Here is a 27,327-nt window from a genome sequence, read left to right on the forward strand (position 1 = left end):
TATGCTCATGTATGATATACTAAGAGACTTGGTTGGGGCCCTTCGAAATTCTAACCGTCGTGTCGCACCTAGGGTTTAGCTTGGGTCGTGACAATTAAGCTTTGAAGCATCTAAACCTTTGATTTACTAACTTTGAAATGCATAATTGTCACAACCCGACCTAGGACCTAGTCGTAACATGGCGATCGAAACCCCGAAGGGCTCCTACCAAGCCTCTTGACATACCTAAGCATACATAAGGTAAATTAAAGCAGAAATAACATAGGGAAAGAGTTTAAATCATGAATCATAAAAGAGAGTTTAAACTAGAGTACATAGACTCTACATCATTTTTCCAACAATGCCTTGGCTAATCAATATGGGTGGGGGCTAAGACATGTCCCTAGCTCACCCTCAATGTGAATATAACAAAAGTCTCTAAAATGAAACAAACTCATAACTCGCCCTCGAAAGATAAGGACTCACCAATCTTCGTAGGATAGCAACTCAACTAGCACGTGTGGAAGAAATGTGATCTTCAACCCCTACATTATGAGATAACGTAGGCAACAAATATGCGTTAGTACATTTGAATGTACTACATATGTGGGCATTCCATGCAATAGAAATCATAGGATGCAATGATCAAATAATATACATGATAAAAGAGAATGAGTAAAGTCATGAGAAAACTATAATAATCAAAGCATTTAAGAGACATAGTTGAAATCATAAAACAACATAAAGAGAGTCTACATATGTGGGATTTAACCATAATTGACAATAAGACCACGCGAGCTATAACGTAGAATCCGATGTCTCCCCATACAACGGACGAAAGGAGAATCTACTCGCCAAGATAGAATCTACCCCGCTAGGCGAGTGACATGAACATGTGCTATATGTGGATCCACTAGAGGCCATAAAAGTAAATCCTACGGTGGCATGAAGTTATGAGACTATAGACTTTACATAAGGACCCCATAGGTCGATCCCCAACCTCAAGCCTCATTCGGTGCTAAGTTAAATCCCACGGAATACATAACATAGTAATCATACTTAGCATATATTATAAACTTGTTCATAGATTCAAAACTCATAGTGTCATGACCCAAGCCTAGGGCCTAGACGTGACACAACGAATGAGACACCCGGAGGTACCTAACTCAAGCCTCTTAGCATTAATTAAGCATTTTATTGGTAATGATAAACAAATCAAGCAGAAAACAAAAGGGATGTAGGGACTAAGGGGCTTCACATTTAATAAGAGTCAAAGACAATATAACATCTTTTTCTATGTCCAACCATACCTTCTACATTAAAGACTTAGCGGGGGCTAAGACATGTCCCTAGTTCACCCTCAAAATAAGTGTCAAGAAATTTCTTAACAAAAGTCTTAATGTTCTTCATAACATAAGATTAGAATAAAAAGGAGGTTGTTCCCGAAATATGAGAACTCACCACAAGCAATCTTCAAACTAATCTGAGCTAGCCACATTGAGGAGGTCGAGGAGCAACATCGATTCTTATATGGTGATATCATATAGTCAAAAGTATGCGTTAGTACTTTAAATGTACAAAGTATGTAGGCATGCAATATGATAAAACATTAAGATATTCATAAGGTAAAATACCTGAGTGAAAGCATGCATGAGTAATCAAGTAGATAGTATTTAAATCAGACATATGTGGGAAAATGACTATAACCGACATTTAAGACCATGCGAGGTATAACATGGAATCCAACATAACCCCTACGTTGGCACGGGGAGACTACTTGCCGGGTAGAACTCCATTCAGTTTACATTCAATTATTTAACATTTGATGGCTACAAAGGCCTAGCCTACAAGGGCTTCTATGGTGGCACATAGTTAATGCAATATGAGACTTTACTTAAGGACCCCTTCGGTCGAGTCCCCATCTACATGCTACATTCAGTGCTAAGTCAAATCCCACGGAATAGTATAATACTTCAAAATAGTCATATCATATAGCTTGAGAATTCAAACATCACACTCGGTAGAATAGCTCATTAAAACCTTTGGTTTATAATATCATCATGGTTGTCATGCCCTATTTATCATCCAACTAATGAACCTTGATTTATAAGAAAGTTAGGTCTATAATCAGTGATGATATTCCGGGTACCATGCTAATCGGACCTACCTTTTTAAAAAATGTGCAAAAGTATTGACGGCATATAGGGATGTCATATCATAACCTTAAACATTTCATTTGATTCAATGTGAGAAATGTCCTTTCACATTAAAACCTTACTTTGGCTAAGAAACCTTTTTCATCAATCAATCATTTTATAAAGACTCCCCTTCATAAGCATTTACTTCATAACATTCATTGGAGTCAAACTTCATTTCAACTTTACTTCAACATAAGAAGACTATGAGGGTTCATTTCGTATAACTTCCAAACACATTTAATGCATGAGAGTGATGGAAATGCATCATATGAAACATCTTAAACAACCCACCATATACACTTTAAAACTACCTTTCAAGTATTCATATAAGAACCTTGATAAACCATCCATTTCATGTAAATAAGAATCAACATAAGTCAATATAGGTAAATAAACTTCAAATATTCAAGAATCTATGTATTTGAAATCGTAGTATGAAAATTCATAAAAACTCATCACTTGAAATTGAGAGTCAATATACATATATATCAATAGGAGTAAATAAACTTAAAATATACCATAATCTATGCATTTGAAACCATCATATAAAAGCCCATAAGATTTCATCATTTAAAATTTTAATACTAAGTTGAGAAAACATTTGGGCTCCATGGGTGGAAGAACCCATCGATGAAAACCCCCATACCTGAGTGAGGAACTTGAAGAGGAATTGGAGAAGTCTTGATGTTAGGCCTTCAATTGGGAAGCTTGAATCCTTGAATTTGAGAGAAAATGTGTTGGAGATGATTTGAGAGAGAAAAGGATGAAGTTTAAAATTTTGGGGAGGCAAAACACAGCAAAAAATGATCCCAAAGGTGTCCATGTTCATATATATGTTATTAGGTAATTGTCCAAGATTTTCTTCATAAACAAATTTAGAAAACAGGCTCAAAACCCTACAGGCGCGATAGTGGCGCACCGCGCCACATGCCAAACTACTGCAGCTTATTTCGAACGCTCTGTTGGCGCGCCGCGCTAAGCCCATAACTGCTGCAGTGGTAGTCTTTGGTAAAATGATCATAACTTTTGACACTCTGAACTCAGAATGAGGCGAACTTGATGGCGTTGAAAATAGGACTCAAAGACCTTTAATTTGATAGGTCATGCAACACCTAATTCCTTATATAATAAGAGATATGGGTGTTTGAAGTTGACCCTATTTTGAACTCATACGAAAACTTAGCCGATGAAACTTCTTTAGACTTGGCTTGGTGTTAGAGATCTCATATGACCCTAAAACACATCTAATACACTTAAAGTACTTAGTAATTGATCCTAACTCATATGTAAAATTAGAATTTGATGAGTTCAAGCCTATACGCCTTTGAAGAATGGTTCGGGTCTTGGCATAGAAATTTTCGAGGTGTTACACATAGAATAGCTCATTTCATATCATATTTGCAATGTGAGTGAAAATCATGAAATTGAATTGAAAACACACATGATCATACTACTCTTATCAATCCATACACAATTCATGAAAATAATATCAATTAGATAGGTGATTTAGTCAAATATCATAGAATTCATCATAAGTAAAAAAAACCAATGCATAATATTGAAATCAGGGTTTTTGAATTGAAAACCAAAAGAATACTTTGCAAAAGGACCACGGGACTCCATGGGTGGAACGATCCATGGATGAATCCACACATAACTTGGTGAATTGACCTTGGAATTGAGAGGAGAACACTTGTTCTTGAAGAAACCCTAGCCAAAACCTTGATGAAGAAGATGATCACTTGAAGGAACTTTGAAAGAGAAGTCTTAAAGTTGTTTGGGAGTTAATGAGAGAATGAAAAGGGTTTAGGAGTATTAGGATAGTTAACATCATGAATCTAATCCTAAAAACATCCACGTACATTAATAAAATATGGGGAAATAACCAAACTACCCCACACTAATCTTACTCGGAAGAATTCCCAAATGACTTCCTACGAATTGTAGATACGTTGACTAGATACGAATTGACCTGCAGATTCTGAAAAATCCCTAAAAAAATTAAGTCTCTAAAGTTACGCTACGACTCGTCTTTACGAGTCGTCTTCCTGTCTATGACTCGTCCTGTAAAGTCGTCTTGAAAGTACTGAGGCTTGTGCTTTGCAGGAATTCAACCCTGACCCTACCACTCTCTTTTACGAGTCGTAAGACTATCTATGAGTCGTACACTGACTCGTAGCTTCCTCCCAAACTTAATAAATTTTCCAACCCTAATCTTACTTCCTCGAGACTTTCTATGAGTCCTTACAAGTCGTAGACCCACTTGTAAACTTAGGGATAGTCCAAATTTTTTTTAGATTCTCTTTCGTTCAACTTTTCAACTTTCGAGGCCTTACAATATCTCTCCCTTGGGGACATTCATCCTCGAATGAGATCAACTTAGCACGAAAAGGACATGGAATGAGGACTAGCAACCCAACATGAATGCAATGACACATAGCAAAAGATAAACCATGAGATTTTCAATCACAACATAAATCATGACTTTAAAACCAACTTCATGAACATGCATGCATATGAGAGACATACAAAACTAAAATGTAGGAATTTAAGTGATTTGAAAATGAACAACTTAGTACCTTAGGCTTGAGTGGAAGGAAATAGATACGGATAACGCTTTATCATGTCCACTTTCGCTTTCCATGTATCACTCTCTACTTGTTGATTTCTCTACAACACCTTGATGGACGCAACCTCTTTGTTACTTAATCTCTTCAATTACCGGTCTAAGATTTCCACCGGAACGTCCTCATAAGTCAAGTTCTCTTTAACGTTCACATTTTCCAATCGTAAAATCAAGTTTGGATCATCCACAAACTTTCTCATCATTGACACATGAAATACCGGATGAGCCATAGCAAACTCAAATGGCAAATCTAATTCATATTCCACCTTGCCAACATGCTTCAATATCCGATAAGGTCCTACATATCTAGGACTCAATTTCCCTTTCTTATCAAAATGCATTACACTCTTCATGGGCAAAACCTTCAATTAGACACAATTATCCACATCAAACTCAAGCTCTCTTCTTCTAGTGTTCGAATAGGACTTTTGACGACTTTGAGATTGTCTTCAATCTTTCTTTTATAAGCGTTACCTTCTCCATTGCATCTACTACCGATTCGGCACCAACCAATGTCATCTCACCCACTTCAAACCATCCCACCAAGGATCTACATCTTCTTCCATACAAGGCTTCAAAAGGAGTCATTTGGATACTAGAGTGATAACTACTATTGTAAGCAAACTCAATCAATGGCAAATGCTCATTCCAACTTCCTTCAAAATCAATCACATACGCCCTTAACATATCCTCTAAAGTTTAGATCGTTCTTTCGGCTTGTCCATCGTTTTGAGGATGAAAAGCAGTACTTAACTTGATTTCGTACCAAGACCCTTATGAAAGGACTTCCAAAAATGTGAAGTGAATTGAGAATCACAATCTGATATAATAGACAAGGGAACCATGAAGCTTTACCAATTAACAAATATACAACTTAGCATAACCTTCGGGACCACAAGAAGTCTTAACCTGTAGAAAATGTGCTGACTTAGTCATTTGGTCCATAACAACCCAAATAGAATCATGTTGCCTTTAAGTATGAGGCAAACCTATCACAAATTCCATATTCACATCTTTCCATTTCCAAGTTGGAATCTCAATGTCTTAAGTTAAAACTCCCGGTTTTTGATGCTCAACTTTCACTTGTTGACAACTAGGAAACTTAGCTACGAATTACTCTATGTGCTTCTCCATGCCATTCCATCAATACACTTCCCTCAAATCACGATACATCTTGGTGGATCTCGGATTAATCAAATAATAAGACCTATAGGCTTCATTCAATATCAATTCCCTTAGACCATCAACATTTGGTACACACAATTGACCTTAGCAACGAAGTTCTCCATCTCCCCCTTAGGAGAAAGCTTCAATGGCTTTTTCGTCAAACGACTTCTTCAATTCAACCAATATCGGATCATAATCTTGTCTGGCCTTTACCTCTGCCACAAGGGACGATTCCGATCCTTAGAGTCAACAAAACGAACACATAAACGTGCCAATCTATGAACATCCTTAACCAACTCCTCCTTACCTTCCTAAACATGAACAACACTATCCATGGACAACCGACTAAGAGCATCAGCTATAACATTCGCTTTACTCAGCTAGTACAATACACCCATGTCATAATCCTTTAGAAGTTCAAGCCATCTCCTTTGCTAAAGGTTCAAGTCCCTTTGACTAAACACATATTCCAAGTTTTTGTGGTGAGTAAACACATCCATATGCACCCCAAAAAGATAATAATGCCAAATTTTCAAAATAAACATAACTGTCGCAAGTTCAAGATCATGGGTTGGATAGTTTCGTTCATGCACTTTAAGTTGCCTAGAGGCATATTCTATAACCTTACCAAATTGCATAAAAACACAACCCAAACCAACACGTGAGGCATCACAATAAACAACAAACCCATCCAAACCTTTGGGCAATGTCAAGATAGGAGCCGATGTAAGATGATCTTCAATATTTGGAAACTCTTCTCACATTCATTCTTCCATTGAAACTTCACTTTCTTTGATGAGAACCCTTCAAAAAACCTTCTACAGTATCCGGCCAAGCCCAAAAAGCTTCTAATATCTGAAGGAGACAATGGTTTAAGCCAATTCTTCATCACCTCCATTTTCTTTGGATCAATCTTGATCTCATCACCGGACACCACATGCCCAAGAAATGCAACTTCTCTCAGCCAAAATTCATACTTACTAAACTTGAAAAATAGTTGCTTATCTCTCAATGTTTGCAACACTATCCTCAAGTGACCCATATGATCTTCCTCATTCCAATAGTAAATAAAAATGTTATCAATAAACACAACCACAAACATGTCCAAGTATGGCATGAAAATCCGATTCATCAAATCTATGAAGATAGTAGGAGCATTAGTCAACCTAAATGACATGACTAAAAATTCAAAATGGTCATACCTTGTCTGAAACACCCTTAGTTGATGATAACCGGAACGGAGATCAATCTTTGAGAAGTAACTTGCCCATTGCAATTGGTCGAACAAATCATGTATCCTCAAAGTAGGATACTTGTTCTTTACGATAACCTTATTCAATTGTTGGTAGTCTATACACATTCGGAGTGACCCATTATTTTTTCTAACAAACAACACTGAGTATCGAAAACAACCCATTATTCTTTCTAACAAACCCTTATCCAACAAATCATTCAATTGATCTTTCAACTCCTTAAGTTCCACCAGAGCTATACGAAAAGGAGGAATAAAAATAGGTTGAGTATCGAAAAAGAGATCTATGCCAAAGTCAATTTTTCTTTTGGGAGGAACACCAGTCAAGTCATCGAAAAACACATTAGGAAACTTATTAACTATAGGGACCGACTCAAAAGTAGAAGTCTCATAATCAATATCCCTAACTCGCACTATATGGTAAATGAACCCTTTGAAAATCAGTTTCTAGGCCTTAAGACATGAAATGAATCGACACTTAACCACCGAATTGTTACCCTTCCATTCAAGAATAGGCTCATTAGAAAATTGAAACTTGACCCTACAGGTTCTACATTCAATGGATGCATAAGAGGCATGTAACAAATCCATCCCCAAAATAACATCAAAATCTACCATGTCAAGCTCAATGAAATCACAACGAATAACTTTATGCAAGACCGACATGGGACAATTTCTATATACTCTCTTGGCTAACACCAAATCACCAACGGGAGTATAAATCAAAAAAGGTTCTAACAAGACTTCAGGGAACACATCAAAACTCATAGCAAGGTAAGGAGTAACAAAATACAAGTTGGCACCCGGATCAAGATATGCATAAACATCAAATTTAAAGACCCACAACATACTTGTGACCACATCGGGAGACTCCTTAACATCTTGCCTAGCATGAAGAGCATAAAATCAGTTGTACGTTGGCCACCCTTTGGTTGACTTGGGCACCTTTTTACACTTGGCCTCCTTGATAAACTTGGCTTTGAGGACGACTTTCCCTTGCTTTGTTAGCAACACTAGGGCACTTGGATTACTTATGATCCATCTTTCCACATCCATAACATGCACCCGTTTTCATCAAACACCTTCCTCCATTATTCTTTCCACACTTAGCATACTTTGGAAAAGTGGGGCTACTTTCACTCACACCTCCACCTTGACTCTTAGGGTATGGCACCCTATCTTTAACATTCTTTTCCGAACCTTGGCCTTATTGAGAATGGCCACTACCACCATTATTGGTCCTAGCATTTGAGAACCCACCTTTATAGTAGGCCCTCCTAGAGTCTCTTATCCTCATCTCTTTGAATTTATCTCCTTCAATTTGTTCGGCAAAAATCATTAGCTAAGATATGTCTGTTTTCTTGACAAGCATGGTGGTATGACATTTCTTTGCAACTATGTTAGACACCCCTGATATGAATTGGCTCATTCGAGCACGAGGATCGACAACCAATGAAGGAGCATACTTGAATAGCTTGGTGAACTTGAGGGCTAGTCCCTCATACCCATGTTGCCTTGCCTAAGATTGATAAACTCCAACACCTTTGCCTCTCTTAGCTCAAGAGGGAAGAAGCGATCAAGGGAAGCAATCTTGAAGGCTTCCTAATCTATAGAACCTTCATCCACTCTTTCTAACTTCCATTGAGTATACCAAACTTGAGCAACACACTTCAGTTGGTAAGCCGCCAACTTTGCTTTCTCTTCCGAAGTCACCCCAATAATACTCACTATCTTACAAACCTCATCAATGAACTCTTGAGGATTCTCATCCACTTTCGAACCATGGAACTCGGGAGGGTTCATCCTTGTAAAGTCACTCATTCTAGAAGCCGGAGTAGGAGCATTAGGAGGAGAAACAACTCCTTAGTTGGCCACAACTTAGGCTAGCATGGTAATAGCGATCTGAAACTCCGCATTAGTCACTTGGTCGAGTAGGGGACCATTGTCTTGAGGGACCGTAGGGGCTTAATCTTCATTAGCATTGACCCCTCTTTGCATAGGTGCTCTTCTTGGAGGCATTTCAGAAAATTACAAAGGACAATTGTTATGGAAAGGAAGTCTTAGAGTATACTCTATCGCACAAAATAGATCAAGAAAGATGTGAGGATTTCCTAAAAACACCTTATAGACTCCTATTCATAGATGTGGCATGCATACATCCATGAAAAAGACTCTACTTGACGTGACATGTTGGACTTCCTAGGACATCTTAAACCTTGTACGCTGATACCAAGTTTGTCACGATCCGACCTAGAGTCTAGACGTAACACGGCAATCTAAACCCCGAAAGTCTCCAACTAAGACTCTTGACATATCGTAAGCATACATAAGATAAAGTAATGTAGAAATAACATAGATAAAGAGTCTAAATCATGAACCATAAAAAAAGAGTGTAAACTCGACTACATAGACTCGACATCATTTATCCAATAATGCCTTTGTTAATCAATATGGGTGGGGGACTAAGACATGTCCCTAGCTCACCCTCAACGTGAATATAACAAAAGTCTTTCAAAAGAAACGAACTCATAACTCACCCTCGATAGATGAGGACTCACCAGTCTTCATAGGATAGCAACTCAACTAGCTACGTGTGGAAGGAATGTGAACCTCAACCCCTATATCATGAGACAATGTAGGCAACAAATATGTGTTAGTACATTTGAATGTACTAAGTATGTGGGCATGCCATGAAATATAAATCATATGATGCAATGATCAAATAACGTACATGATAAAAGAGAATGAGTAAAGTCATGAGTACACCATAATGATCAAAGCATTTAAGAGACATAATTGAAATCATAAAAGAAAACATAAAGAGAGTATACATACGTGGGATAGAACCATAACCGATAATAAAATCATGCGAAACTATAACATAAAATTCTGATGTCTCCCCATACAATGGACGAAAGAGGAATCTACATGCCAGGTAGACTCTACCCTGCTAGGCGGGTGTCATGAACATATGTTATATGTGGATCCACTAGCTAGGACATAAATACAAACCCCAAGAAGGCACATATTTATAAGACTAGATATTTTACATAAGGATCCCATAGGTTGAGCCCCCACCTCAAGCCTCATTCAGTTCTAAGTCAAATACCAAGGAATACATAACATAGTAATCATACTTAGCATATATCATAAACTTGTTCATAAATTCAAAACTCATATAATAGCTCATTTCATATCATATTTGCAATGTGAGTAAAAGTCTTTCAACATCACAAATCATACTTGTGTAATTCATGTCATTAGGTTCCTAGGTCACCAATTAAGGATCATAAGTCATTTTTCTTCATAATTTGCATGAAATTTAAATCTTGAACATAATTGTACTCTATTATCATAATTCTACTTGAAATTAGGGTATAACTTGTATACATAGCCAATATGATTGAAAACCAAGAAATTGTATTGAAAACATGCATGATCATACTACTTTTATCAACCCATACACAATTCATGAAAATAATATCAATTAGAAAATTCAGTATAAGTAAGAAAACACAATGCATAATCATTGAAATGTAATACCCCGTAAGACGAAAGGACAAATGAAAGAAAAACTTTCAAAGAAAATTTGAAAACTGCCCAGACCTACGAGTTAGTCTACAACTCGTTTTAGTTGTTACAGGTCGTAAACATGGCTCATAGAGGTGAGGAAGAGGATTGAAAATTTAGCTAAGGCAAAGTGTTGGTCTACGAGTCATATTACGACTCGCAAATGTGTCTACGACTCATAGGCCTCAAACCCTGCAAACCATTGACCCTTAGAATATACTGTACGGCTCAATAGGATGAGTCGCAGAGAATGTGACGACCCGTCAAGACAATTCATGATGAAACTTTAGAGACTATCAACTTGCAGGTTTTTCAGACCTGCAAGATGATCCATTTTGACGACCCATAGAGAGGACGACGATTCGTAGAAAAGTACTGAGGCTCTATTTTTCGGTCTTTCTGAGGACCTGCAGGACGAGCCATAATGATGACTCTTCACTATGTAAATGACCCGTAGACTCAAGTCGTTGGGTTGTCTGATTGGTAGTTTGGATTTTTCCTACATTCTAATAATGTATGTGGACGTTTTTAAGGACTAAATTCATTACAAATTGGATCGCAAATACTCCTAATCTCTTTATTTTCCCTCATTATTTTCCAAACGAATTCTAGAGTTCTTTCTCAAGGTTCATCAAGAGTTCATCAAGCTTTCATTAGGGTTTCTTCATGATCAAGTCTCCTTTCTCAAATTCAAGTAAGGTATGTGTGGATTGATTCATGAGTCCCTTCCACTCATGGAGTCCAAGGTTTAATCTCAAAATCTCAGGAAATCTCATTACTTTTTAACTTCAATTTTGATGAATTTTGTTAGGCTGCTTCAATTTCATTTTTAAATCATTTTTTATGATCATTATGACTATGTTTCTACGTACACTATATGATTTCAAGTTGCATCATGAAAGCCCATGCATGAAGCTATTTTCTATGATGAATTATGCATTATGTTCATGGAGTTTAATGTTTCCAAGGTATTCTCATGATTTTCGATCAAATAGATTATGTATATCAATTTTACCCAAATTTTAAATATGAATACGATCATGAATTACAAATACATCCACGTTAAAAATTTTCATGCTTGTATGAATATAGGTGGCTTAGGGCCTTATGTGGTGACATAAGGCCTAATGACATGAATTATGTATGTATGAATTGTAATGTAGATGGACAATACTCACATTGCACTTATGTTATCAAATGAGCTGCTCTATGAATTTCAATCCTATGATTATGTCTACGATAGATTTACTATGATTACTAAGCTATGTATGTATTCTGTTGGATTTGACTTAGAACCGAGAGGACTTCAGGTGGGGGCCATATCAAAAGCCTTAGTAGCAGTCTCATGTCCTATAAACTATGTGTCACCGTAGGTTGCCTTATGGCTTAGTTAGTTGATCCACATATAGCGTATGTACATAACCCGCCTAGCGGGGTAGAGTCTACCTTTGCTAGTAGATTCTCCTTTTCTTCATTTTACGGAGAGACAACAGGATTCCATGTTATAGCTTGCATGGTCTTATTGTCTATTATGGTTCTTATCCCACATATGTATATGAGTATTATGTTACTTTATGATCTTCAACTATGTCCTTTAAAATGGTTTGATCATTATGACTTTCCTCATGACTTTACTTAACCTTTTTATCACGTATATTCTTTATCATTGCATCTTATGACTTACATTGCATGTCATCCCCACATACTTAGTATATTCAAACTTACTAACGCATATTGTTGCTTACATTGTCTCATAATGTAGGGCTTGAGGTTGAGGATCATATCCATCCACGTGGCTAGCTAAGCTTTTGTATCGACGAAGTCTCAGTGAGTCCGCATCTATTGAGGGTGGTTTATGAGTTAATATTTTCAAAGACATTTATTTCTTTACTATGAGGGTGTGATAGGGACATGTCTTAGCCCCCGCCCATGTTCACGAGTAGAGGCATCTAGTTGGATAAATGTTTTGAGTCTATGTTGTTAAGTGATATTCCTCATTATGTTTCATATTCTAGACTCCCTTATGATCTTTCCCATTTACTTTACCTTATGTATGTTAAATGATATGACAAGAGTCATGGTTGGAGCTCTTCGAGGTTTCAATCATCGTGTTACAACTAGGCCCTAGGCCAGGTGGTGACAAACTTTGTATCAGAGCACAAGGTATAAGACGTCCTAGGGTATCCAACATGTTGCGTCAAGTAGAGTCTTATTCATGGTTGTGAAGCGCTACACACCTATGATTAGGAGGCTATAAGACATTTTAGGAATTTTCACTTCTTTAATGATCTATGTCATATGGTAGAGTGTGTTCTAAGACTTCCTTTCCCTAAAGTTCTTCCTATGCAATTTTCAGAAACTATGCCTCCAACAAGACCACCATTGCCAAGGGGAAATAATGATAAATGAAGCCCAAATTCCCCCGGTTCCTTGAGACAATGATCCCCTACCCGACCAAGTGACTAATGCGGAGTTTCGGACTACTATTTCTATGCTAGCCCAAGTGGTATCCAACCAAGGGGTTGCGTCTCCTCCCAATGCTTCTACTCTAGCCTCAAGAGTGAGGGACTTTGCACAAATGAATCCTCCGAAGTTTCATGGCTCAATGGTTTATGAGGATCCTTAAGAATTCATAGATGAGGTCTACAAGATAGTGAGCATTATGGGGGTGTCGTCCAAAGAGAAAGCAGAGTTATCTTCCTATCAACTTAAGAGTGTTGCACAAGTATGGTACGCCTAATGGAAGATAGAAAAGGTAGATGAAAGTCCTATTGAATGGAAAGCCTTCAAACTCACTTTCCTTGATCACTTTTACACTCTTGAGCTAAGGAAATCTAAGGTGTTGGAGTTCATTAATCTTTGACAAGGTAATATGGGAATGAGGGACTACACCCTCAAGTTTACTAAGCTATCCAAGTATGCTCCTTCATTGGTTGCCGATCCACGTGCCCGAATGAGTCAATTCCTATCTGGGGTATCCAACTTGGTTGCTAAGGAATGTCGTACCGCCATGCTTTTGAAAGAGTTGGACATATCTCAATTTATGACTTTTGCCGAACAAATTGAAGGAGTAAATCTCAAGGAGATGAGAATGAGGGATTCTAAGAGGGTCCGATATGAAGGTGGGTTCCCCAATGCTAGGACCGGTGGTGGTAGTAGTGGTCGCTCGCAACAAGGCCAAGGTTCGGGGAAGAAGTTTATAAGGATAAGGCGCCCCTCTAAAGCTCAAGGACAAGGAGGTGTGAATGCTAGTAGCCCTTTTTTTTCTAAGTGTGCAAAGTGAGGAAAGAATCATGGAGGAAAATGCTTGATGGAAACGGATGCTTGTTATGAATGTGGAAAGATGTGCCATAAGTAATCCGAGTGACCCTATGTTGCCCACAAGAGTGGAGAAGGTCGTCCTCAAGAAGGTCAAGTGCAACAAGGCACCCAACCTCAACCTAAGGGTGGCCAATGCAACAATCAATTTTATGCTCTTCATGCTAGGCAAGATGTGGATGAGACTCTTGATATGGTCAAGGGTATGTTACGGGTCTTTAACTTTGATGTTTATATATTGCTTGATCAGAGTGCCAACTTGTCTTTTGTTACTCCTTACCTTGCTATGAGATTTGATGTATGCCCCGAAGTGCTATCAGAACCCTTTTCGGTTTATACTCCCGTTGGTGACTCGGTACTACCTAAGAGAGTTTATAAAAGTTATCCCATGTTGGTCTTGCGTAAAGTTATTCCATGTGATCTTGTTAAACTAGACATGATCAATTTTGACATCATTCTTGGTATGGATTAGTTACATGCCGCTTACGCATCTATATATTGTAGGACCGGTGTGGTTAAGTTTCACTTTCCTAATGAGCCTATTCTTGAATGGAAGGATAATGATTCAGTGGTTAAGGGTCGATTCATCTCATGTCTTAAGGCTCAGAAAATGATTTCCAAAGGGTGCTTTTATCATATTGTGCGAGTTAGGGATGTTGATTTCGAAATTTCTACTTTTGAGTCGGTCTCTATAGTTAATGAATTTCCCAATGACTTACTCGGTGTTCCTCTGAAAAGGAAAATTGACTTTGGCATAGATCTTCTTTCTGATACTCGACCTATTTATATTCCTCCTTACCGTATGGCTCCAACGGAACTTAAGGAGTTGAAATAGCAATTGAAGAATTTGTTGGATAAAGATTTTATAAGGCCAAGCATTTCACCATTGGGTGCTCCCATATTGTTTGTTAGAAAGAAAGATGGGTTACTCCGAATGTGTATAGATTACCGGCAATTGAACAAGGTTACCGTAAAGAACAAATATCCAATTTCAAGGATAGATGACTTGTTTGATCAATTACAAGGAGCGAGTTACTTCTCTAAGATTGATCTCCATTTCGGTTATCATAAATTAAGGGTAAGGGAGTGCGATATTTCCAAAATGGCATTTCAAACAAGGTATGGTCATTTTGAATTCGTAGTAATATCGTCTGATTTGACTAATGCTCCTGCTATTTTCATGGATTTGATGAATTGTATTTTCAATCCATACTTGGACATATTTGTGATGGTAATTATTAATGACATTTTGGTTTACTCACATTCTCATATGGGTCACTTGAGAATTGTATTGCAACCATTGAGAGACAAGCAAATATTTGCTAAGTTTAGTAAGTGTGAATTTTGGCTAAAGGAATTTGCATTTCTTGGCCATGTAGTCCGGTGATAGGAGTAAAATAGATCCAAACAAGATGGAGGCGGTAAAGAATTGTCCTAGACCATTATCTCCTTCGACATTAGAAGCTTTTTGGGCTTAGACAGATGCTATAGAAGGTTTGTTCAAGGGTTTTTGTCTATCACTTCACCTTTGACCAAGTTGACCCAAAAGAAAGTGATATTTCAATGATCGGACAAGTGTGAGAAGAGTTTCCAAATATTGAAGGATCGTCTTACGTCAGCTCCTATATTGACATTGCCCAAAGGTTCGGATGGATTTGTGGTTTATTGTGATGCCTCACGTGTTGGTTTGGGTTGTGTTTTGATGCAACATGGTAAGTTTATAGCCTATGCTTGTAGGCAAATCAAAGTGCATGAACGAAATTACCCAACCCATGATCTTGAACTTGCGGCGGTTGTATTTGCTTTGAAAATATGGCGTCACTATCTTTATGGGGTTTATGTTGATGTGTTCACTGACCATAAAAGTTTTCAATATGTGTTTAGCCAAAAGGACTTGAACTTTAGACAACATAGGTGGCTTGAACTCCTAAAAGACAATGACATGAGTGTACTATACCATCCAGGTAAGGCAAACGTTGTAGCCGATGCTCTTAGTCGGTTGTCTATGGGTAGTGTTGCATATGTTAAGGAAGGTAAGAAGGAGTTGGTCAGAGATGTTCATAGATTGGAATGTTTAGGTGTGCGTTTGGTTGACTCCAATGATGGAGGTGTTCTTGTACATAATGGCTCGGAATTGTCTCTTGGGGCGGATGTTAAAGCCAAACAAGAAAATGATCCGATGTTGGTTGAATTGAAGAAGTCGGTTGTCGAAAAAGCCGTTGAGGCTTTCTCCTAAGGGGGAGATGGGGTACTATGTTACCAAGGTCGTTTGTGTGTCTCGAATGTTGATGAATTAAGAGAGTTGATATTGAATAAAGCCCATAGTTCTCGATATTCAACTCATCCGGGATCCACCAAGATGTATCGTGATTTGAGGAAAGTGTATTGGTGGAATGGCATGAAGAAGGACATAGTGGAGTTTGTGGCTAAGTGTCCTAATTGTCAACAAGTTAAAGTTCAGCATCAAAAATCGGGAGGTTTAGCTGAAGACATTGAGATTCTTGCTTGGAAGTGGGAAGATGTGAATATGGACTTTGTAACGGGTTTACCTCGTACTAGGAGACAACATGATTCTATTAGGGCCATTGTGGACCGAATGACTAAATCAGCATATTTTCTACCGGTTAAGACGTCTTATGGTGCCAAAGATTATGCTAAGTTGTACATTCGTGAACTTGTGAAACTTCATGGTGTTCCTTTGTTGATCATATCAGATAGAGGTACTCAATTCACTTCATATTTTTGGAAGTCATTCCAAAAGGTTCTTGGTACTCGAGTTAAATTAAGTACCGCTTTCCACCCTCAAACCGATAGACAAGCCGAAAGAATGATTCAAACTTTGGAGGATATGCTGAGAGCATGTGTGATTGATTTTAAAGGCAGTTGGGATGAGCATTTACCATTGATTGAGTTTGCCTACAATAATAGTTATTATTCTAGAATCCAAATAGCTCCTTTTGAAGTCTTGTATGGGAGAAGATTGAAGATGGCTCAAAGTCATCAAAAGTCTTATTCGGACACTAGGAGGAGAAGGATTAAATTTGATATGAATGATTGGGTGTATTTGAAGGTTTCACCTATGAAAAGTGTAACACAATTTGGGAAGAAAGGGATGTTGAGTCCTAGATATGTAGAACCTTATAGAATATTGAAATGTGTTGGTAATGTAGCATGTGAGTTAGACTTGCCATTTGAATTAGCTATGATTAATCTGGTATTTCATGTATCAATGTTGAGGAAATTTGTGGATGATCCAAACTCCATTGTGCCTTTGAAAATTGTAAACGTTGAAGAGAATTTTACTTATGAAGAGGTTCTGGTGGAAATCTTAGACCAGTAAGTGAAGAGGCTAAGGAATAAAGACGTTGCATTCGTCAAGGTGTTGTGGAGAAATCAACAAGTAAAGAGTGCTACATGAAAAACGGAGGCGGACATGATGAAGTGTTATTCGTATCTCTTTCCTTCCACTCAAGCCTAAATGTACTAAGTTATTCATGATCAAATCGATTAAACTCCTACATTTCAGTTCCATATGGCATTTATATGCATGCATGGTTCATGAAAGTGATATTTTTTCCAAAAGCCATGTTTTATGTTAAGTATGATGTTTATATGTTTTATGCATTTTAAGGTGTCCTTATGTTCATGTTGAATTGCTAGTCCTCTTTCCATGTCCTTTCTATACTAGTTGAATCTCATTTGAGGACGAATATTCTCAGGGGGGAGCTATTGTAAGACCTCGTAAGACGAAAGGACGAACGAAAGAAAAATTTTCAAAGAAAATTTGAAAACCGCCCAGACCTAAGAGCCAATCTACGACTCGTTTTAGTTGTTACAGGTCGTAAATATGGCTCGTAGAGGTTAGGAAGATGATTGGAAATTTACTAAGGTAAAGTGTGGGCCTACAAGTCATATTATGACTAGCAAACGTGTCTACGACTCGTAGAAATGAGTTGTAGTGCAGGCCTCAAACCCTGCAAACCATTGACCCTCAGAATCCACTCAATAGGATGAGTCGTAGAAGATGTGACGACCCTTCAAGATGAGTCGTGATGAAACTTCAGATACAATCAACTTGCAGGTTTTTTAGACCTGCAAGAAGAGTCATTTTGACGACCCGTAGAGAGGATGACAAGTCGTAAACACGACTCATAGCAAAAGTACGGAGGCTCTATTTTTAGGTCTATCTGAGGACCTGCAGGACGAGCCGTAATGACGACTCGTCACCATGTCTACGACCTGTAGACTCAAGTCATAGGATTGCCTGATTGGAATTTTAATGAGGGATAGTTTGGTAATTTCCCTACATTCTAATAATATATGTGGACGTTTTTAAGGACTAGATTCATTACGAATTGGATCCTAAATACTTCTAAACTCTTTATTTTTCTCGTTATTTCCCAAATGAATTCTAGACTTCTCTCCCAAGGTTCCTCAAGAGTTCATCAAGCTTTGATTAGGTTTTTTTCAAAATCAAGTCTCCTTTCTCAAATTCAAGTCTAAAATTCAAGCAAGGTATGTGTAGATTGATTCATGAGTCCCTTCCACTCATGGAGTCGGGTTTAATCTCAAAATCTCATGAAATCTCACTATTTTTTAACTTCAATTTTGATGAATTTTGTTGGATTGCTTCAATTTCGTTTTAAATCATTGTTTATGATCATTATGAGTATGTTTCTACATAAACTATATGATTTCAAGTTGAATTATGAAAGCCCATGCATACAGCTATTTCCTATGATGAATTATACATTATGTTCATGGAGTTCAATATTTTTAAGGTATTCTCATGATTTTCGATCAAATTGATTATGTATATGAGTTTTACCCAAATTTCAAGTATGAGTACGATCATGAATTACAAATACATTCAAGTTATGATTTTCATACAAGTATGAAGATAGGTGACTTAGGGCCCTATGTGGTGACTTAAGGCCTAATGACATGAATTATGTATGTATGAATTGTAATGTAGATGGACAATACTCACATTGCACTTATGTTATCAAATGAGCTACTCTACGAATTTCAATCCTATGATCATGTCTATGATAGGTTAACTATGAATACTAAGCTATGTATGTATTCTGTTGGATTTGACTTAGAACCGAGAGGACTTCAGGTGGGGGCCATATCAAAAGCCTTAGTAGCAGTCTCATGTCCTATAAACTACGTGTCACTGTAGGTTGCTTTATGTCTTAGCTAGTGGATCCACATATAGCGTATGTACATTACCCGCCTAGTAGGGTAGAGTCTACCTTGGCAAGTAGATTCTCCTTTTTTTGTTGTACGGGGAGAAAACGGGATTCCATGTTATAGATCGCATGGTCTTATTGTCTATTATGGTTCCTATCCCACATATGTATATGAGTATTATGTTACTTTATGATCTTCAACTATGTCCTTTAAAATGGTTTGATCATTATGACTTTCCTCATGACTTTACTTAACCTTTTTATCACATATATTCTTGATCATTGCATCTTATGACTTACATTGCATGTCATGCCTACATACTTAGTACATTCAAACGTACTAACACATATTGTTGCCTACATTGTCTCATAATGTTAGGCTTAAGGTTGAGGATCATATCCATCCACGTGGCTAGTTGAGCTTTTGTATCGGTGAAGTCTCGATGAGTCATCATCTATCGAGGGCGGTTTATGAGTTAATCTTTCCAAAGACATTTATTTCCTTACTATGAGGGTGAGCTAGGGACATATCTTAGTCCCCCGCCCATGTTCATGAGTAGAGGCATCTAATTGGACATATATTTTGAGTCTATGTTGTCAAGTGACATTCTTCATTATGTTTCATATTCTATACTCCCTTATGATCTTTCCGCATTTACTTTATCTTATGCATGCTATATGATATGACAAGAGTCATGGTTGGAGCCCTTCGAAATTTCGATCGTCGTGTTACGACTAGGCCCTAGGTCAGGTCGTGACATAAAATTAAGGCTTTTGAATTAAAAACCAAAAGAATACTTTGAAAAAGGACCTTGGGACTCCATTGGTGGAAGGACCCATGGATGAATCCACACATACCTTGGTGAATTGACCTTGGAATTGAGAGGAGAAGACTTGTTTTTGAAGAAACCCTAGCCAAAACCTTGATAAAGAAGATGGTCTCTTGAAGGAACCTTGAGAGAGAAATCTTAAAGTTGTTTGGGAGTTAATGAGGGAATGAAAAGGGTTTAGGAATATTTAGGATAGTTAATATCATGGATCTAGTCCTCAAAACATCTATGTACATTAATAAAATATGGAGAAATGACCAAACTACCCCTCATTAATCTTAGTCGGAAGAATTCACGAACGACTTCCTACGAATCATAGATACGTTGATGAGTAGTAGGAACGATTCATCCAGCAGGTTCTGAGAAATCCGTAAAAATTGAGTCTCTGAAATTTCACTATGACTCGTCTTTACGAGTTGTCTTCCTCTCTATGACTCGTCCTGTCGAGTCATCTTGAAAATACTGAGTTTTGTGCTTTGCAGGAATTCAACCCTGACCGTGCGACTCTCTTCTACGAGTCGTAAGTCTTTCTACGAGTCATACACTGACTCGTAGACTTCCTCCCAAACTTAATAAATTTTTCAATCCTGATCTCACTTCCACGAGTCATCTCTACGACTCGTAAGAATCCCTACGAGTCATAAACCACTCGTAGACTTAGGGACAGTTCAAATTTTCCTTAAATTCTCTTTCATTCGACTTTTCAACTTTTCAACTTCTGAGGCCTTACAATAGCATAACCCATATCTCAATGTCAAGAAAATCTAAAATGAAAAGGCACAATAGACATATTTGCAAACTGAGAGAGAAGGTATCATTGCAACATCAAACACAAAGTTTCTCTCCAGTGAAAATGTGAATTGTCTTGAGACAACTTCTTCATGTAATAGTCTGTTTTCAAGGTAATTGTTGGATGTCTTTGCTCATACTTGCAAGCCTGATAGTTGTGAATCTGAAAATTCCCAATTTAGCGTGTCATATAGGTTTATGGGGGAAAAATATCTTTTGAAGGATGAATGCATAATACATGCACCTTTTCTAACCTCTAAAATGTTTTAAATTAACTGAGATTCCATAATTCAACTGAGATTTTCTAATTTATGAAACATCATAATTTTTCTACAAAAATATGACACTTTCTTCTTTTCTAGAAAATAAATAGACACAATAAGGGAATGGTTAAATAAATTGTGCGCGAACTAATCATCATTAGGCATAACATAAGAAGCGATGTTTAGATCTCAAAATCACTTAGAACTATTTTTATATTACATATGTAATGTCTAAATAAAGATTTGCATGTGAAAGTTATAAGGCTTAATCTTAAATACACCTTATTCATGTATGTAATTTATGTAACTGAAAAGTTGAGGCTTTAGAGAGTTGAGATATATAGATCATATAGATAGTATAACAATAATACAACATCTGATGCATCTGCTATCAACGATTTCTGACTTGATCCCAGATGCAGCATCACCCATATCAAATGAATTTTCATACCTAAGCAATTTAAATGCAGGTAGGCTAAGTATGAAAAGTTTCATAGAGAGAACTAAGTCAATAATCAGTTGTCAGGTTTATCCAACTTATAGGGATATTTTATGATAACTGTCAAACTTTAACATCAGAACATAAAGTTTTTTTTGATATTCAGTCACAATCAACAATAACAACATGTGTGGAAGACATTAGAAGTTACACGTTTTGAAAAGAAGAAAGTAGAAGCATTTCAAATACTCACAGCCTTTCATAACTTGGCTTCAAAAATTAGCTCAAGGGCTTCCAAGCCTAATCCCGTACGTTAATCCGCCGACTAATACTTGTATGACATTTTCCAAATTCTATCATAAAAGCATAATGTTTTCTAAGTATGGTCTAACCTCGTATGCCCATAGCTCAAGTGACTTAGGTGGCAGTCAGATGGCCCATATGAAGTTCCCTAGAAAACGTTACAACAAATGATTTACGTGTAATATTCTTAACGTTAATAGCTTTCTGCGAGTTAGTATATTTCTACTAAAAGCCTGATTCTATGAATAAAATTATGTGCATTGAAATTCTTTTAACTCTATAGGGTAGAACTGTACAGATTAGAAGTTTTAACAACTTATTTCAAAGTATATGCATTAAACAACCCCACCAGTCGGTCTACAAAAATCTCTGAACTAATATTAGCATTTTTCAAGTATAAAAAGGAGACCAGAGGCATGAAAAAGAGTACTGCCAAGAAAAAGTAATACCAACACTAAAAATGTCGCATCCCAGTGATAACCATCAAACAGAATATAATGGAAGTGTCAATAAGTCTATTAGAAGAACATCACATACTATATCATTTTTTTGTTGCACTAAAAGCCTAGCTATGAGTAGGTACAAATTTATAGCGGAGCATTGTTTTGAGGATATATTTACTGCTTACGTTAGCTACTTATCACGAATAATTCTCCTATAAAGAAAGTCGTTTATAGGAATTTACCTTATCTTGTGTTATTGCGGTGAAATTTGTAATACTATTCTCATAATGCAACATAAAGAATGATTATGCAAGATGCACAACAGTGGTTGCTTATAGGAGTCATTTGTTTGAAAGAAGGAATTCTTCGTTCTACTTGAGTACTGGTCCAGTATCACATGTTAGAATTGTGAAACTTCTTTCAATAGGTCCATGATGCCTCCTATAGTTTTATACTACAAATGCTTGAAACAATCAAATTACTAAATATTTTAGCAGAGAAATCACAATTAGTTGAAAACAATGAAACATAACTTGCTTCAGTTATCACCAAAGTATAGATACTTCTAACTGTAGTTCCAAACATATTTTCTTTCATGTTCACCACAAAAATACATAGATAAAATACTAAAAAAGTATTATCAATGAGAAACATGTTTTACATTCTCTCTCCCAGAGAACATAGAATTTCAGGAAATGATGACCAAAGTCTACTATCCATTTTGGACTCGCCTCATTTTATCAGCATAATTGCCATTACTTCAAGCTCAATTATTTCTTGTTTTCAGTTAACTCTTCAAAATTAGAATAAAATACATTATTTTTTATTTTTAGGAAGAGCTAAAATAACCTTTTATTGTCCACTCCAATCTAGTCTAAAAAATAAGGTAATAGGCAAATAAAATAATTGACTGAACTTAAATTTATTACTGACCTTCGAAAATTTTGATCAGTTGTGTTGAAGAACTTAGCAGAAGAGGAAAAATCTTTAAAACAATATCCATTACAGCCCTCTCAGATCTCCTCGCGACCTTTCAAAGAACGCTAGTTTGGAGAAAATCAAAAAATTTAACACCAAATATTCAAAAGAGAATATGTGTATGCAGAATCAAGTAAGAAAAGATTCAAAAACACAAAAAAAACTATAGTGACAAAAAACATTATGTACCTCCTTTTTTGTTATAATTTACACTTACAATTCTTGAAAATTTGTAAAGTAATTTTTTAAAAGCATAGCAAAATTTCACCATTATTTTCGATAAAGAGCCGAGTTATACCCTTTTCACCCTCACCCCCTACTCTCTAACTCCATAAGGTGAAATCAGACGGACAAAGAAAGCCCTCAAAAAGATTGGAAAAAAAAGAGAGCAGAAGTTGGCAAGGGTGAGAGAGGAAACCTGAATATTGTAACACCAGTTGAAAAAATAAAGAGAGCTCAAGAAATCAATGAGAAGTTCGAAAAAGAAAGAATAAGTGGGAAATGAAGAAAGATGAAGGAGCAGATATCCGGATAGTAAAATAATCAAAGACTATGAATAGAATTATAGCACATACGTTTGCTTCAGAAAAATACATCAAATACACCTTATAACAGAAATAGCCCAAAAATATCTACCCAATCAAATGTCTCAAGTATAAAGCACCATTTACATTATTTTTTTGTACTACAATTAGATATCGCAGTGTTAAAAAAGTTATTAACAAATAAAAAAGCAGAGAACTCCCCATACCATTTTGAACATCTCTATAAAGAACACCCATACATATTTACTTAAGGAGAACGAAAACTGATAAAGAAAAAAAGAACCTAACCATAACAAAGACGAAATGAAGAGAGCTCACATACATGTAATGTGGGAGTTTCTCTTCCAAAGCCAACCAAATGTCAAAGTCATTATACCAACCACAGGATTATCTAGCAGTTTTCAAATGACATGCTAATCAAATTACACTAAGAAAATCATATTTGAATATAATATAATCAATCTATTAAAATAACATTTTGACCTTCATTATTTTTATAGAATGATATTTGATCTTCGAAAACTAATTAAGCTAAAAAAAGTAACATTGTATAAACTATCTTATGTCACAAGAATCAACATTTTTACCTCTTCTATTTAGATTGATCACAAATTATAAAGAAGATGTGGATTCACCACTAATGAATAAATGAACTTAATTTTAGTCAAGCAACTATTATCTAAATCTGAAATACCTAATGTAGATATGAAAGAATGCTTCCTCATCAGATTTCGTTAATTATAACAAATTACTAACCCCATTTATGTTCAAGAGCATAACCACTTTTATGTTTAGATGTGGCAATTGTCGTAGACTAACAGCAAGCGAAAAAACAATAACATTATAATGAATTCTTTCAATAACGATTCTGTTGATACTCTCTTAGGTACATGCTACATTTGTACCTCACCGTATATTAAATAGATAATAATTTCTATCACATAGGAATTTGAGTCACATGGACCTTAATAAAGTTGAATGGTACATAAGATTTATATAGACTACTTTCAAAATATAAAGGAGATATTATTTTATATAATATAAAATTCTAAAGTCAAAGAAGAGAATGAAAAGAAAAAGAAATGAATATCATAAAAGAACAAACATATAAACTGGAACTCTCAGTTTCTGAACATAATTTTGTGAGTTCTTTACTGAATAGTGTCAAAACGGCAGTATAATCTAATTTATGAAGGAAATTCAAAATATACCTTTTATAAGTAAAGCCCTATTTTTTTTCCTTGCTTAAACGTAGCTGCAATACAGCTTGAAACTAAAAGTGAAGAAAAAACCTTTGTTAGCAATCATGTCGATAATCGGAGAAAATTGAATTAAGAATGGGACTAATAACTGCTAGTGGACAAAGTGAGTTGGTTTCTAAGATTTTTTTAAATGCAGAAAATCAGCCTATGGTAGACGATTCTTGCAGTTTAACTATTCCTCAATTCAAAGAAAAAGTAGAACATACCAAACACCAAAATTTTGATTTTGACAGTAGTAGTGAACAATACTCAAGTTCTCATCGTTGATCAAAATAAAGCAAGAAAAATACTCATAAAAAGTAATTAAGAATATAGCTTATATCTTTAGGGTGTGAAAGATGATAATAGCTAGCATGGTGAACAAAGTCAAAAAGAGTATTTACTCATCCGCTCCCAGGTATTTCACTACTGCAACACAAAAAAATAAATTACGGAATAGTCAAAACATAATGGCTCATGCATAACATCAAACATCATGGGTGCACAATTTTCTTATAAAATTCAGTGATCTTTCACAGCTCAAAAATTTTCATAAGATGATCTAGTTCTTCAGTATTTAGTTGAAAACAAAGAGAAATTTCATCAAACAGATATGATACATATGCAAATCAAGTACACTTACTAATATGTATATAAAAATTCTAGTACAAAATTTTATTCAAAGAAATTGGAAACTAATAAATACACCATATTGTGCTTATGAATAATAATAAAGCATTATCAAGATAAATCTAGCAAATATTTACTACAGTTAACCTAAATCTTTATGGTATAATCCACAAGCGCAGAACAATTTGGGGAAAACAGCATGCAACTACAATTTTTTTTAGAGAAAATCAGGAACAAAGAAGAAGATATAAGAATGTCACTGAGAGAGAGAGGAGGAGGAGAACTAACAGAGAGAATCATAGGCTGAAGAAAGAAGGAGAATCGAAATTGAAGTGTGATACACATGGGGCTGCAATTGAAGTGTAATTAATACATGTGTTCACAGAAGATGCTAAATAAAAAGAAATCACCAATATTATAATCCAGATAACTTTTTGTACAACAGCTTATTATTGTGTTCGTCGTAGCATTAATGGCTTTTATAATAGCATAATATAGGAAAAATCACCTAAATGTACAATATTCAAAAAAAAATTATCACATAGAGTAATATAATTATTTTAATCATATATAGCAAATTATTTGAATTAAATTAAGTACGGTCCTTACTCTTCTAAAACTCCCACCCCCTATTTCTCTCTAAATTTGCTACACCAATATTCTCTTCAATCTTCTCACCCATAATTTTCTTCAAAATTAGGGCAATACTTACCTTCATAGCTTCTCAACCATGACTTTATACAACATTAATACTCCAATTTTGGAATTAAGTGATTTGTATTCGGTGATTATTGCAGAAAAATAGCAAAATTTAGGTGAATACAGATTTGAATCACTTGAAGAATATTGTGATTTTTGAGTAGAGATCTGTGATTACTTAAAGATTTGAATGGTTGAATGTTTAATTGTTTGAAGGTTTGAATTAGATTGCATATCTAATTCATTAGCGATACACGATTTGTATTCAGTTGTGATTCAATATGAAAGTTTATTTTTGTTTCTACGTTTATCACAATTACTTGTTTACTTGTTTAATGTGTGTGTAATACAGTTTTTGTTCAAGTTTAATTCATTTTTTGTGGCCTACAGATCACTAAAGGTTGGTTTCATTAGATACAAATTTCATTCATATCTAATTCTCTTCTAATTCAAGTTTAATGTGTATGTAATACGTTTGTTGTTCAAGTTTAATTTATTTTTGTGGTCTACAGATCATTGAAGGTCGATTTTGTTAGCTACATGTTTCATTCGTGTCTAATACTCTTTTAATTCAAGTTTAATGTGTGTGTAATACCTTTGTTGTTCAAGTTTAATTCATTTTTGTGGCCTACAGAGAAGGCTGGTTTTATTAGCTACAGGTTTCATTCATCTCTAATTCTCTTCTAATTCAAGTTTAGTGTGTGTGTGTAATTCCTTTGTTGCTCAACTTTAATTCATTTTTGTGGCCTACAGATCACTGAAGGCTGATTTCATTAGATGCATATTTCATTCGTGTCTAATTCTCTTCTAATTCAAGTTTAATGTGTGTAATACCGTTGTTGTTCAAGTTTAATTCATTTAT

General features: G+C 35.9%; 1 long non-coding RNA gene across 7 annotated transcripts; it reads right to left on the reverse strand.

Moving 5' to 3' along the window:
* Positions 1-296: 296 nt before the first annotated feature.
* On the reverse strand, positions 297-26,197 carry LOC129889139 (uncharacterized). 7 transcript variants are annotated; one of them, XR_008766811.1, is made up of 6 exons: positions 26,055-26,197; positions 25,107-25,168; positions 24,218-24,286; positions 23,306-23,415; positions 9,760-9,840; positions 297-524 (listed from the first exon to the last, which is right to left on the reverse strand). It is a non-coding gene; the product is annotated as an uncharacterized LOC129889139 (long non-coding RNA). The 7 variants fall into 7 exon arrangements; XR_008766813.1 differs by lacking the exon at positions 24,218-24,286 and having other exon boundaries at positions 9,781-9,840; XR_008766809.1 differs by lacking the exon at positions 24,218-24,286.
* Positions 26,198-27,327: the final 1,130 nt, after the last annotated feature.

This window comes from Solanum dulcamara, chromosome 5 (genome assembly GCF_947179165.1).
Source record: "Solanum dulcamara chromosome 5, daSolDulc1.2, whole genome shotgun sequence".
NCBI classification, from domain to species: Eukaryota; Viridiplantae; Streptophyta; class Magnoliopsida; order Solanales; family Solanaceae; genus Solanum; species Solanum dulcamara.